The sequence below is a fragment of the Heterocephalus glaber genome, unplaced genomic scaffold (genome assembly GCF_053883595.1).
Source record: "Heterocephalus glaber isolate CG9 unplaced genomic scaffold, H.glaber_assembly_v1.0 deba00001579, whole genome shotgun sequence".
Lineage (NCBI taxonomy): Eukaryota > Metazoa > Chordata > Mammalia > Rodentia > Bathyergidae > Heterocephalus > Heterocephalus glaber.
The window spans coordinates 8,144,999-8,157,887 of record NW_028258360.1 but is presented as its reverse complement, the minus strand read 5'-3'; positions in this window follow the sequence as shown (position 1 = coordinate 8,157,887).

Sequence of the window (12,889 nt, the reverse complement as noted above, 5' to 3'; positions counted from 1 at the left end):
AAATGGACTATGGGGAGAGCCTAACGGAATGCAAGAGACAAAGGATAGGTCCTTAGCCCAAGGGGAGAGACCTTGGAGGAAGTAAGATGCAAATGAAGCAGTTTGCACTCTGGACATCAAAGGCCCACCTGCGACCAGGGGCATCCCTACTTTCTCTCAGGGACAGTGGTACCGAAATCCATATACAACCCCGAGTCTGAACTTCCACCGCGTGCACCTTTCAGAACTCTCATCTCTGACTCGCGGAGAGCTTTCCTGGTATTCTTTCTAATAAACATGCATTTAGACATCCCCCAGCACTTGCTGATTGCTGTTTTGTGAGCTTCCAACATCCTTCTCTCAACACAAGGACACAAGTGCTAGACTTACACTCAGATGAGAAAAATTGAGTATCATGATGAAGGGTTGTACCCGTGGTATAAAAATTGAGGCTTATTGGTGAAAACAATGCAAAATAGTATAGAGTAGCAGGAAGCTTCAGGAATGCAGACAGCATGGTCCTGTTACCTGGCTGAATAGGCAGACCAAGGACCCAGGTGGTACAGAGCAAGACACAATTACTCTGCGCACTTCAGGATGCAATGAAGACCATGTTTCATGTCATTGGAGAAGTATGTTATTTAGTGCCGTTTGGGGACAGTGATGTAGTCATCTAGAAAGTAGATTTGGGACCTATCTTGGTGCTTAAAGTAAAATATACTTCAGAAAAACCAGACATTTAAAAGTAAAAAACAAAGCCATACAAATAATATAAATTCAGGGAATATCTTTTAAGCATTAGAAAAAGTAAACAAAACACAAGACAGAGAAGAAAAGACTGGTAAATTTAATGTGTATAATTTATAAAAAGGATTTTCAGAAAATACTACAAATAAGACAAAAGAGGTGATGCAGTAAGAAAAGCATGCATACTAAAATGACTTTTTTCTTTATTACAGCAAGGACATATGCAAGAAGAGCTATTAACTAGATAATAACAAACTGTATACAAAATGTTCAAAAATATGTAAAGATAGGTCAAAGGAATACATGGCTATAAAACTTATCAAATGCTATTCACGCTATCTATCCTGAACAAAAGAAGACATAGTGACATTGTACTGTATTTGTTTAATATCAAATTCTCGGACTAAAAATGTAATAGCTTTATATTCATAAGGGCATAAGAAAGTAGATATGTCCTAATTTTGGTCATTGGTATTCACATTTATATCATGTGGGCATTGATTCTCTATGGTAGAGGACAGGCACATGGTAGTACCTATCAAAATTTAAAATGCATTTCCACTTTGACCAATTTAATCAATTCATAGGAATTTGTCTTATAAATATGTTTACTAATGTACAAAATAATATATTTACAACTGTAATAAACATAAAATTATAATGGTGTGGAAGAGGAAATAAGCTGAATATCAATTAGCAGACATTTGGTTAAATAAAGGTGGTACATTAGCCCAAGGTAATATGCAACTACTAAAAACAGAACTAATTTCTATGTGTAGAAGGATCTTTAAGATATACTAAGAATAAGGGGGGAAAGGACTATACTTGTAAACTTATTGGTTGATCATATCTTTGACTCACCTTGTGCCACATGGTTTTTGCTCTATAAAAACTTCCCTGTAAAGTGGGGTCCCCAGCCCCCCTCAATCGGTCCCCCCACTGCCTCTCAGGAGCTATCTTCTCAGTAAATATTTTCCTACTCTTAACTGCCACTGTTCCTAGAATTCATTCTTTGATTTTGGGGAACACACACTTGGCATATCAGACATCTAACTGGTTGGGAGATACAATATTTCCATATTTCATCTCTTGTTTCAGTGTTATTTTACACATGATATTAAGAACCATCAGGGTCTCTTCCAGAGAAGGAAACCAAAGACCTCAGTAGATGGAGGCAAGACACTGATTGATTTATTTACCCTCATGTTTGTACCTTCTAGGTTTGAGTATCATTTTTGTTCAGGGAAGTAGGAAATGTTCTTCCCCTACCTCAGTGCCTCTGCAGTGGCCATTTCTCTGGTAGAAAGATGTTATTTATGTATTAGTTTTAGTGTTGAAAAACTATGAAATTTGATTATTCAATATGTAGAAATAAAATAATAGTGTGTTGTGTACTAAAAATAGCACAGGCAACAAAGGCATTTTAACCACAATGAAATTTTGTTGGGATTAAGTGATATCTAATTGAAACAGTCCAGACTTAGAAACCTTCATTATATTCTTGAAACATTTTTATAATGATTACATTTTCCCATGGTTGGGACAATATGCCTTACATCTTCAATTTAAAGGAGGAGAGGTTTATTTGACTCACAGTTTTAGTGGACTTAATCCATGGTTGTCTGGCTCTGTTTTGTTTTACATCTTGATGACCCCCTAAAGCCTCATGTGGTCATAGACAGGGCTGGATCTGGAGTGTGTGATGCTGGGATTAAGGATGCCATGCTGGGGTTGATTCATGGGTCCATGCTAGGATTAAGGATTCTCCACCCTGGGTGTGACTACCTCCACCCTCAGGACAGGTAGCCTGGGTAGAATATGAGGGACAGAAAGAGGGCTGCTGTTGTCACTTGCTGCTGCTTAACTACTTTGTGCTTTAATGCCTTCTGCCTGCCATGGGCTGTTTCTCCTCTGCGATGCCCTCTGCCATGCCCCACCCTGCCTTGGAGCCAGCCGATTATGGACTGAGACCTCTGCAACTGTGAGCCACATAAACCTTTGCTCCTTTATCTTTGAGTGTTGGGTATTTTGTCTCAGCAATGGAAAAAAGTGACTAAAACAGGCTCTGAGAAAGACATGGCCTGGTAGTGAACAGCTGCTCACTCCATGCCAGCCAGGAAGCAGAAAATGAGAAGGGATGAACAGGGGACATCATTCCAGGTCACACCCAGTGACCCTCCTGCTTCAGCCAACCCCGTCTCCTAAGAGCACATGCAGCCATGACGTCATCAGCAGATCACTCCACCGATGCATGCAGTGTCTCCAGGATGTGATCACTTTCCCAAAGCCCCCCTCTGCTCACATGAGATTTGGGGTATTTGTATCTAAATCATAACACCTGGCGGTCATATGCAGGTGTATGAGGACAAGTTAAATGAAACGTGTGTTTTCTCTTTTATTTTTCAAGAATAAGTCATAATCCTAAGAATTTAGTCTAATAACGACAGAAATTCACTGCTTTCTTCACTTGTTGTTATACTGATGGTGAACACAATTGGATATTTGTCCTTCTATTATAAATATAAATATAAAGGTAAGATTTGGCATGTTCAAAATGGATACTCTACCTAGATTGACTGTGAAATGGGAAATTAAGGGATGAATTCAGTCTCACCCCAACAGTACTTTCTTTGAGCAATATCACCTGAAAATTACATAGGTAAAATACTTCTCTCTTTGCAGGGTGTCTCAAAGAAGATATTCTCCAAGCGTCCTGGCTTTCTCTAAATATAAATAAATTAGCTGAAGAGCTTTCCTTTTTATACAGGAAACCCCAATGTAAAAGTCACTTTGAATTCCTCTCAACAGAGAAATGTGGTGGTGTGTTTCTTATTATATTGACTCCTAAGAATAAGTTTATGGGTTGTCAGACGATCTGTTAACAGCCAGGCACAAATGCCTCCCTTGGCCAAAGCAGGTGCCAAACTCCTGATTCACTGAACAGGACAGTAAATTTCAGACTTACTTGGTTTTGTTAATTAGTGTAAATGAGATCGCTGCAGGGGCAGTTGCTAATCATCAGTTGCCATCAAATACCTGCTGGGAGAAGTGGAGATGATATGCGAATTTTAATTATATTCACTTGCTTGAGTATAGTAAGAGTGGGGAGCTACAGTGTTCGTGGTCTCTTTGGTTAGAATCACTCTTTTAAGTGAGATTTCATACACCGTGAGAGAAGTATATCACAGCATTTTTTACAACAGGGAAAACTGGGAGCAGTCTAAATGTTAATTAAAATAGAACCCTTCATGTGAGGCATGCTACACGATGATTATAGTAGTGAGGAACGTTTATTGACATCCAGGGTGGCATGATGCCGTACACATAAGTTTTCAGGGTATATTTTGAATACAGAGAAAAATAAAACTTTGTGGATCATGTATCAAACTGTGGACACTGACTATGTGTAAATGGAGTAATTACGGGTGCTTTCTTTTCACTGTGAGCTCAAAACCTTTTTATTACTTTTGAAAAAATTCCAATAAAATGCAGTTGGTATGAACTTAGATATGAGGCACTGGGTGCAGGAGCTGGGTGAGGAAGTCAGGAATCTCATTTCGTTTCCAAGTGGAATTCATAAGACACGCGCGTTTTTCATTGGATGAAGTTTTTCTAGATGTCCATTACTTTCTAATGACCCCTTGTTTATCTCACACATTTTTCCTCCTGGAAAAATGGGAGTTGTGGGCCGGGGATTTAGCTCAGTGGTTTCGCTGCCTGCCTCGCAAGCGCAAGGTCCAAGCTTGATCCTCGGTACCCCCTCCCCGCAAAAATGGGAGTTGTGTTTCCTCTCTTGGTAAGTTTCCAGGTGCGTCCCGGTTCTCAGTCATGGGTTGCCAGCTGGCACCATGGGAGCCTGGAGTACCACGGAATTGCACGGGGTGCTCTCTCTGGGAAGTCTAAAGTGAAAATGATGGCTGGTCCCACCCAACAGAGCACGGTGCTCTGAGAATGATCCTTACATAAACTTCTTTGCTACTTTTTTAGGCAATTAACTGATTCTGTAGCACAATGTATCAAAGTAAGTAAAATCAGAGATACAAATTCACCAGGTGTCCTTGGTATAAAGGACAGACTCTGTGGCTGTGACTCTAACAGCATCTGTCGAACGAATGTCCTGCGACCGAATTGTGTGGTTCTTGGGCTCCTCATCCATCTCTCTGAACCTTCAACTTAGGTTATCTACCTGAAGACCATTTGTTAAAGACAACAAGTGAAAAAACCAATTGGGAGAGGAAGAGAGAGGAGCCAAGGCAATCAGGGAAAAGTGATGGCTTAGGACTTAGAAATCAGAAAGCCTCATTTTTGGAAGCTGAAAGATTCCCATTGTTTAGCAATAGCTTTCATCCTCTGTGCACCGACGGGAGCTCTTCAATGCTCAGAATGGGGTCAAGCTTCTCATGAAGGCATCTTTGCTCTAATCATTAGCTTCCTGCTGGCCCATCTCTCTCATCCATACATCGTAAATCATTTCTAAAAAGCACAGGGAATGTACGTGCCTGCATCCACAGGCCTTTGGGACCACCTCCAACCCGCCTCCGGCTGTGCGTGAATGTCTATTTCCCATCTCACCTACTTCACAGATGGCTTCTAAGTTTTCCTTTCCCTGAACTTCTAGTGTGCTTTAAACTACACTGCCATGTAATCCGGTACTTAATTGCTCAGTTTCATCAAAATAATCATAGTAATCTGGTGCCTGGCACCATGGCTGGAGCAGTTGGGCATCACCTGCCAAGTGAAGAGACTTGTTAACCCAGGTGCAGAGCAGCAATGCCCGAGCCTGACCCGGGATTAAGCTTCTGACATGAGAGCTCGCCAAACCTGGCCTTTGATGTCAGTCTTCTAGTACGAGACCAAGTGGGACCACGGGGATCAACTATCAAAGAAGTCGTAACAGGACAGCAGCAACTGAGTTTGCTGGCCCTGCCCTTTGCTGTCCTTGCTCGGCTCCATTCTGCTTGCAGGACACAGCTTCCTTTTTTCCTTCAAAGCCCCCTTTTCTCCTTGGGCACTTTTTTTGCACTTATTTTCCTTACCTTCTTTTATTCCGCCCTGAAATAAAGAGTAATCGTTCGCATTCACCAGCTGCCCTGACCAATTCATTGAAAGGGACAGTAGGAACCTGGGAAATACTGCTGGTCCCCACAACTCGAGATAATAGCTCTTTCAGGGCAAGCCAGCCTCTTTTTTTAGATTTGTACGATTTCCCCCTACTTCAGTTACAGTTTATGCGGTCATATTGTAAATACTATTGATGGATTGGTTAAATATTACCGCACTATTATACTTAAGTTATGGCTTATATCTAGCTGTCGGCTCAAAGCCTTATGTGGTTATAGGTGGGGCTTTTTCCGAGGTGGCTGGGTCTAGGGTGTGTGACACTGGAACTGGTTCATGGTGCAAGGGCAGTAGGATTAAGGGTGCGAGCGCGCCCACTCGGAGTAGCCTGGATAAGATCAAAGGGGAAGAAAGAGCTGTGGTTGTCCCTTGTTGCTTTGCTACCTTGGCTCACTATCAGCTACTTCTCCCCTGTGATGCCCTCTGCCCTGTGCCACCCCACCTCGGAGCCAGCCAACTGAAGACTGAAACCTCTACAGACTGTGAGCTAAAAACCTTTCCCTCTTTAACTTTGGGTGTCAGGTATTTTGTCTCAGCAATGAGAAAAGCAACTAAAACAACTTACATTTTTGACAGTAGTGTTTCAATAAAAACATGTAGCAACAGTGATGCAAAGTTTGCAAGTAAACATTATTTCATAGGATCGCTGATGGATAAGTTATAAATGATGTGATGATATTTAGGAAGCAAGAAGCTTCGTGGTGAGACAATAATGTCTAATATCAAAGGAAAGAAAATCTCTGCTAAGGAGGAATAGGCAGTAGGAAGAAGAGCAGTTAATCCCAGAAAAGGCCTCAGAGCAGAGCTGTGCAGAAGCAGGTGATTTGACCTGTGCTTGAGGTGGGGCTGAGGACCATTACCGGCAGGAAGCACCTGCTGCTGATTTAAGTTGTCACAGTACAGTGGTTCTGAGCTTGGACTCTGGAGGCCCGAGTAATATTTCTAGCTGGGCAATCTTGAGCTGTTAGTTTCCTAAAGGGCCGTATGACCTGGAACTGTTAATAACTCTGAGCTTAAGCCCACTTCTAGATAACATTGGGGTAATATAGAATCTCCTCACAGTGTTGAAGGTTACATGAGTTAATACTTGTAAAGAACTTAAATTAACTGTCTTATACTAGAAACAGAGAAATTTTTCTGAAGCCTAAACCTTGTGCAGTTTTCCAATTCCTGTATAAGGAAAGATAAAAAAAAATAATGCAAAGTTAAGTATGAGACCATTGTGTGTCATTGGAGAAGTTGGAGTAGAGACCTCAAGATTGTCGTCTTTAAAGCAATGGGGATGCTTGTCAAAATCTACTTCGAGCAGTAACCTGAAAAGGCTTGCAGCAATCCAGAGAGTATTTATTCAAGAACCACTGGCTCTGGCTGCCCCTTCCCATGTTCCTCCTTCTTCCCAGTGTCTGTCCTCCATGTGCTCCTGTTTACCCTCTGGGTTTCTCACACAAGAGAAAGAATTTGATATTTAAGCTTGTGTGTCTGATTTATTTCATGTGAGACTTTGGTCTCCAGGTGCATCCATTTCCCCACAGATGAACCCAGCAGTGCTTACTCTCCTTCGTGTCTCACACCTTCCCGAGCAGAAAGGCTGCAGCTGAAGGGGTCCTCTCCTCCCGACCCCACCCTCTTCTTACTATTTGTTTAGTGCAATCATTTTTTTTTTACTATATTTCAAAATCAGGAATATGTCAACTTGACTGGATTAGCAAATGCTTAGCAGGTTAATAACGCTCAGTTCTGAATGTGTCTGGGATGATTCTCAGGTAGACCAGCGAGCTGAGAGGGGAAGATCCAGCCTGGGACAGAATAAAAAAGGAGAGGAAGGAAGTTCGCCAGCTTTTTAGAGAACCGAGTTCTTGGCCAGTGCATCCTTTGGACATCACCTCTGGACACTGGTCTCCAGCTACTTCATCCTTCCAATGCTATTCGCACCAGCAACTGTCCAAGGAGCTTCCTGGCCTTTGGCTGGGGCTGCATCCTCCGGCCCTCTTGTTCTGAGGGTTCCATCTGATGGGGCTGAGCAGCTCCTGACTGCTCCTGCTCTCCAGCATGCAGAGTCCATGGTGGACTCCTTGGGCTTTGATCCTGTGAGCTCAATAATAAATCCCCTGACATAACCATCCAAGCATTTCCTGTGGAGTCATTCCTCTAGAGAACCCTGACTGACAGTCAGTATGTGTTAGCAGTTTTAAAGGAACTTCTAGATATGTCGATGTCTTCTTCATGCTAATGTAAATTTTCTTTTTCTTCCCTTATCTTTAGTCTTGGGACCAATCCAAGATTCATGGTCACCTGTTTTTAAGCATGGGCCAGAGGAAGGAAGTGGGTAGTATTTTCTGATGTTCTAACTTTTTGCAGTTGTAGCTGCAAAGGATCATTTATAGGAAACAAAGGGTCAAAAGATAGTCAATAATAATTTGAGCTAGGGAAGGTTTAAGTTAATCTTTAAAAAATAAGTGCAGTATATGAATAAATTTCACAGGCTTGAGTGAGCTATGAGAGTTCTCTAAACATCTGAAGGGTTTTCAAAGAGGAAGGTTATCTTCAAATAAGTAGTAGTTAAATTAAGCTCTTGAAGACTGTGCCAGAAATAAAGATGAGGCAGGCAGTTAAGGTATAAATAGATAATGATAAAAATGTGTGCGTGTGTGTGCATGCACGTGTGTGTGTATGTGTATATATGTATATATTGTTTGTTTGCTTTGGCGTGATTCTGAACATTAATAGATATTAAGACAATAGATGACAACTGAGTAGATTTAGTACCTTGAAATTCAGGAGAGTTCTAAGGAGAATTAGCAATTATGTAAATCCTAACTCAAGAAAACTGACACAAGCCGATGTACCTTTCACAATGGTAACAATGATGTACCTTTCACAATGGTAATCCCTTCCGCATTATGAACATGATAGCCAAGTGAAAGGTAGAGAGATCTAAATGAACACAACTTGAAACATATGGTCAATTTCACGAAGGAAGAAGGAGTGTAAATACCCTGGGCCTTCACAGCCCTCTTGCAAGCCCAGGAATGCATGGTGTCTGTGGAGCTGTCTTTGCTTCCTGACACTGGGTGACTCAGGGAGAGGCAGAGGGTCTGCTCATTCTTGTTGAGGCCAAGAGCCCAGCTCCATGCCCTAGCCTTGGCTGACCCATGGTGGCTTTGACTCACAAGATGTGGTAGAGGCGACACCATGCCAGTTCCACGCCCAGTCTGCAAGAGGGCTGGCACTTCCGTCTTGGCCTGGGAATCCCAGCCATTGGGTAAGATATCCAGCTGTCCTGCTGAAGCGCCCGTCTGGTGAGGGCCTGGAAATATGGAATGGAGGAGAGGCCTGGATGAGCTCACTCTGCAGCTGCTGCTCTTCAGATGTGTGCATGAGGTCACTTGGGACCGTCCGCTCCAGCAGGCTGTGGCTCTGCACCACTGGGTAGCCTCAGCCGACACCTGCCCGGATTCCTGGCCATGAAATTGTGAAATAGAATGAAAGTCTTGATGTGTAAAGCCACTACATTTGGGACTGTGTATTAAGCAACAGTAGACAACTAGAAAACTATACTTTGGATCAATTTAGGAAGAGATACAATGTTAATTATGGGAAGTGACCTTTTTATAGAAATCAATCAGCGTAGTAATTCAGGTAAGTGTACTAAGTCAAAATACAATTTAGAAATTAAAAAATACCCATCCCTGTAAGATTCAGCCGGAGCCCAGCAGATGCCTTCGAACTCCTAGATGCAGATTCTTCTTCTGAAGACCCTGGGAATTTTTACTTTAGCTGTGGTCGCAGGCCAGGATCACAACCTGCTGGAGCAGGTTAGAAATGAGGCCACGGGGCTCTCACCAGGTGCTGCCCCATGCACTGGTCCTTAAGAAGACCCAGTGACTCATCCGTAGTGGACACAGAAACATCAATCTGCGTGGCTTCCTCAGACGGAGTGGACTTTATACAAATACGTGTGGGAGGCACATTCTTCATTTTATTGCAGAGTGCTGCTTCTAGACGGTTCGGACTATGGTGAGCTCTGCAGGGAACATAGTCCACATGCATTTCCTTCTTCCTTGTCCAGTATTAGTGGGTGGTAGCTGGACCTCCTTGTTTTCCCTCTAATTATCAAGTTGTTGTTATAGGCAAAATTTCTTCAGACCCCAAATACGGAAGAACAGGAAAGTATATTTTTAAGTTGGGCATGTGTAACGCAATATTGAAGTGAGAGCTTCATTCAATGAGTAAAATGTATAACCCCAGTTTATCAGTTCTTTGGCAGTAATTTTTATGTAATATAGGTGAATGGAGAATAGGTTGCACATAAATATTATTATGGGAGGAATAATGAAACCAGTTCTTGCTTCTGGTGCTAGAAATGGGCACGGAGAGGAGAGGAACCCAAATTATTAGTAACAAAGAAAGGTAACTTCGCAAAATGGGATCGCTGCTTCCTTCCACAGGAGGACCTGTCTTCCCACACCTGTTTTCTTCTGTATGGGCCGGGGAAGCCCAGACTGAGTTCGAACTACATTTTACCACGGCATGCAATGATGTTCTTTCCACCAACACCTGTATTCACTCGAAATGAACTTTAGTTTTTAAAAATCTCTTTCTCTAAGTGTTCTTTTCCCCTGCACAAACACAGTATTTTACCAAAAGCAGGTCACACTATCTGTTGTATTTCCATGAATTGATGACTGAAGTAATCAGTTCTCATCCGCACACAGAAGTTGAGATCTGTGAAAACTGACTTATAGACATTGTGCAATTTGAGGTATAAAGCTATTGATCAAGTAACATTATGCTTTGTGGAAAGTACACGAAGGAAGTAGTTTTCCTGTGACTCATGGAAGGGATTTTTTAAAACGACAAAAGTTTCCTTCACAGGAGTCACGTAAAGGTAAGGAATATGTGTGTTTGACACGGTATTTGCTAAGCACCATGGCGTGCCTGGGACTGTGGAGCTGTGGGAATCAGACAGTGATGAAGGCAACTGAGATGCTTGCCTTGATCGATCTCACAGAAAGAAGGGGCAGAGAGAGAAACAGATAGGTGCTGAATGAAGTGTGGAAGTCATTGGGTTGGGGAAACACAGGGGCTGGGAAAATGGTTTCTAAACAAGTGGCACTGAATTTGTGCAATGTGATCAGAGAGAACAGGACCGGGGGTGAGAAAAGCGGCCCCCAGCACCAACAGATCCCGTGGAGGATCTTTACGTTTGTCCTAAAGCGGAGGACACATCAATACGGGGCTTGTAGAGGAAGTGAAACCCTGTGTTTGGCATGCCAGAAAGTTCTCTCTGGCTCCAGGCTGAGGCCATGGGAGCGGGTTCCAACTGGTGGCCAGTTACCATCTTTCAGGAATCACAATGGGACCCCTCAGGAGATCAAATCTGGGTAGACAGCATCATCTGCCTTATGGTGAACTCTGGATATCATAGTCAGTCTGCTTTCTGTTTTGCCCCAGTGGGTGAACATCTCTCCTTTACTCCAGCTCTTTATTTGGCTTTTGTGAAAATAATCATGCCTCACATTTGCAGAGCATCACAATGTACAGAGCACTGTGTGTCCCTGTTTGGTGTTCTCAGCAGTCCTTTGATGTAGGTGCTGTCCGGGTGCTTCACCAGGGAAATCAGAGGCCTGGGAGAGTTACCGACTTCCACAGCCTCGCTGGATACACAACCTGCACAGTGAGCTGCCAGGGCAGCCGGAGGCGGAGGAGCGTGGAGGGAGGGTGCTGCGCTGGGCACTGGGAAGCAGGGCGAGGGGAGGCTCAGGCTTCTCCACACATTTTGGGGGACAGTGGGCGTTTTCTCCACTGCAGCATCCCAGGTGTTCCGCAAAGATTTGTCATGACGGGCAAGTGCCACCTGCCAGGGGAACGTTTTGCTACGTGTTAAGGTCTAAAATGAAAACGTCTCTCAAAAGTTTCATGTGTGTGGGAGGTGACTGGATTGTGCAGGGTTCTATGCTTATTGGTGGATCCATCTATCCGCGGGCTCGGTTCCGGAGCGAAATGTGCTGTCAGGAGGCGGGGCCTGGTTGGAGGAGGTCACCGGGGGGTGGCCTGCCCTCCGCTCCCTCTCTTGTTCTCTGCTTCCTGGCCTCCGTGCAGTGGGCAGCCTTCCTCTGCCAGCTGTGCCTGCCTTGGGGCCAGGTGACTGTGGACTGAAACCCCTGAGACCGTGAGCCAAAACGGACTTCTCCTCTTTGCAGTTGTGGGTGTTGGGGGTTGTTTCTTTCCCAGCAGAGGAGGGGCGACCGGTACCCCGAGGGAGCTCCGTCAGTCCCCCTGCTGGCCTGCCTTCTTGGCAACTGGTGACTAGCGATGCAAGGACTTCTTTGCCTGCAGGTGGCCCCGCTCACTCCTCTTCAAGGCCCTCATGCGCACCGGCCTGGCTCATTCCCTTTGCCGGCTCCATCCTCTCTCCCAGGAGTGCTCTAGAGTAGACCAGGTGGATGGACGTCACTGGGAGCCTACTGGGAAGACGCGAAGGCCTCAGGGCCCATCTGGCCTGCCGGGTGAGGACATTCTTGGCGGCCAGATCACAGGCGACTCATAGGCACAGTCAGGCCTGAGAGACACTGTGGGAGCTTTCCAGTCCCTCATTAGGGATGCACCAGTCTGTGGCCAGAGGACATCAAAATTGCCTGAGGTACCGGACAAATACAATGCAAACCTTTCAACGCTGCGAAAGCACACACTAAGTCATGAACTCTGGAGATAGCACCTAGAACTCTGTCTTTTGAGAAGGTCTCCATGCAATTCTGATATCCAGCCGTATTTTAATCCTTGACAAACTGGGGAAATCCCATTTTGACATCATGTCGTAATGCATTGTCTTTCCCACAGACTATTTCAAATACAAATGTTGTGTAATCAGGTCCTGTTTTATTTCTGAATATTTGGTATTTAAAGTCTCAATCAAATATAGTGGTAAGGATATTTAAGATCATTCTACAATTTATCTGGGAAAATACATTGCACAGTTTCTTTTGTGTAGCCTTTGGAGTATTATCTTGATCTTTAGAATTCGTAGTTTGTCACGTGAAACTAT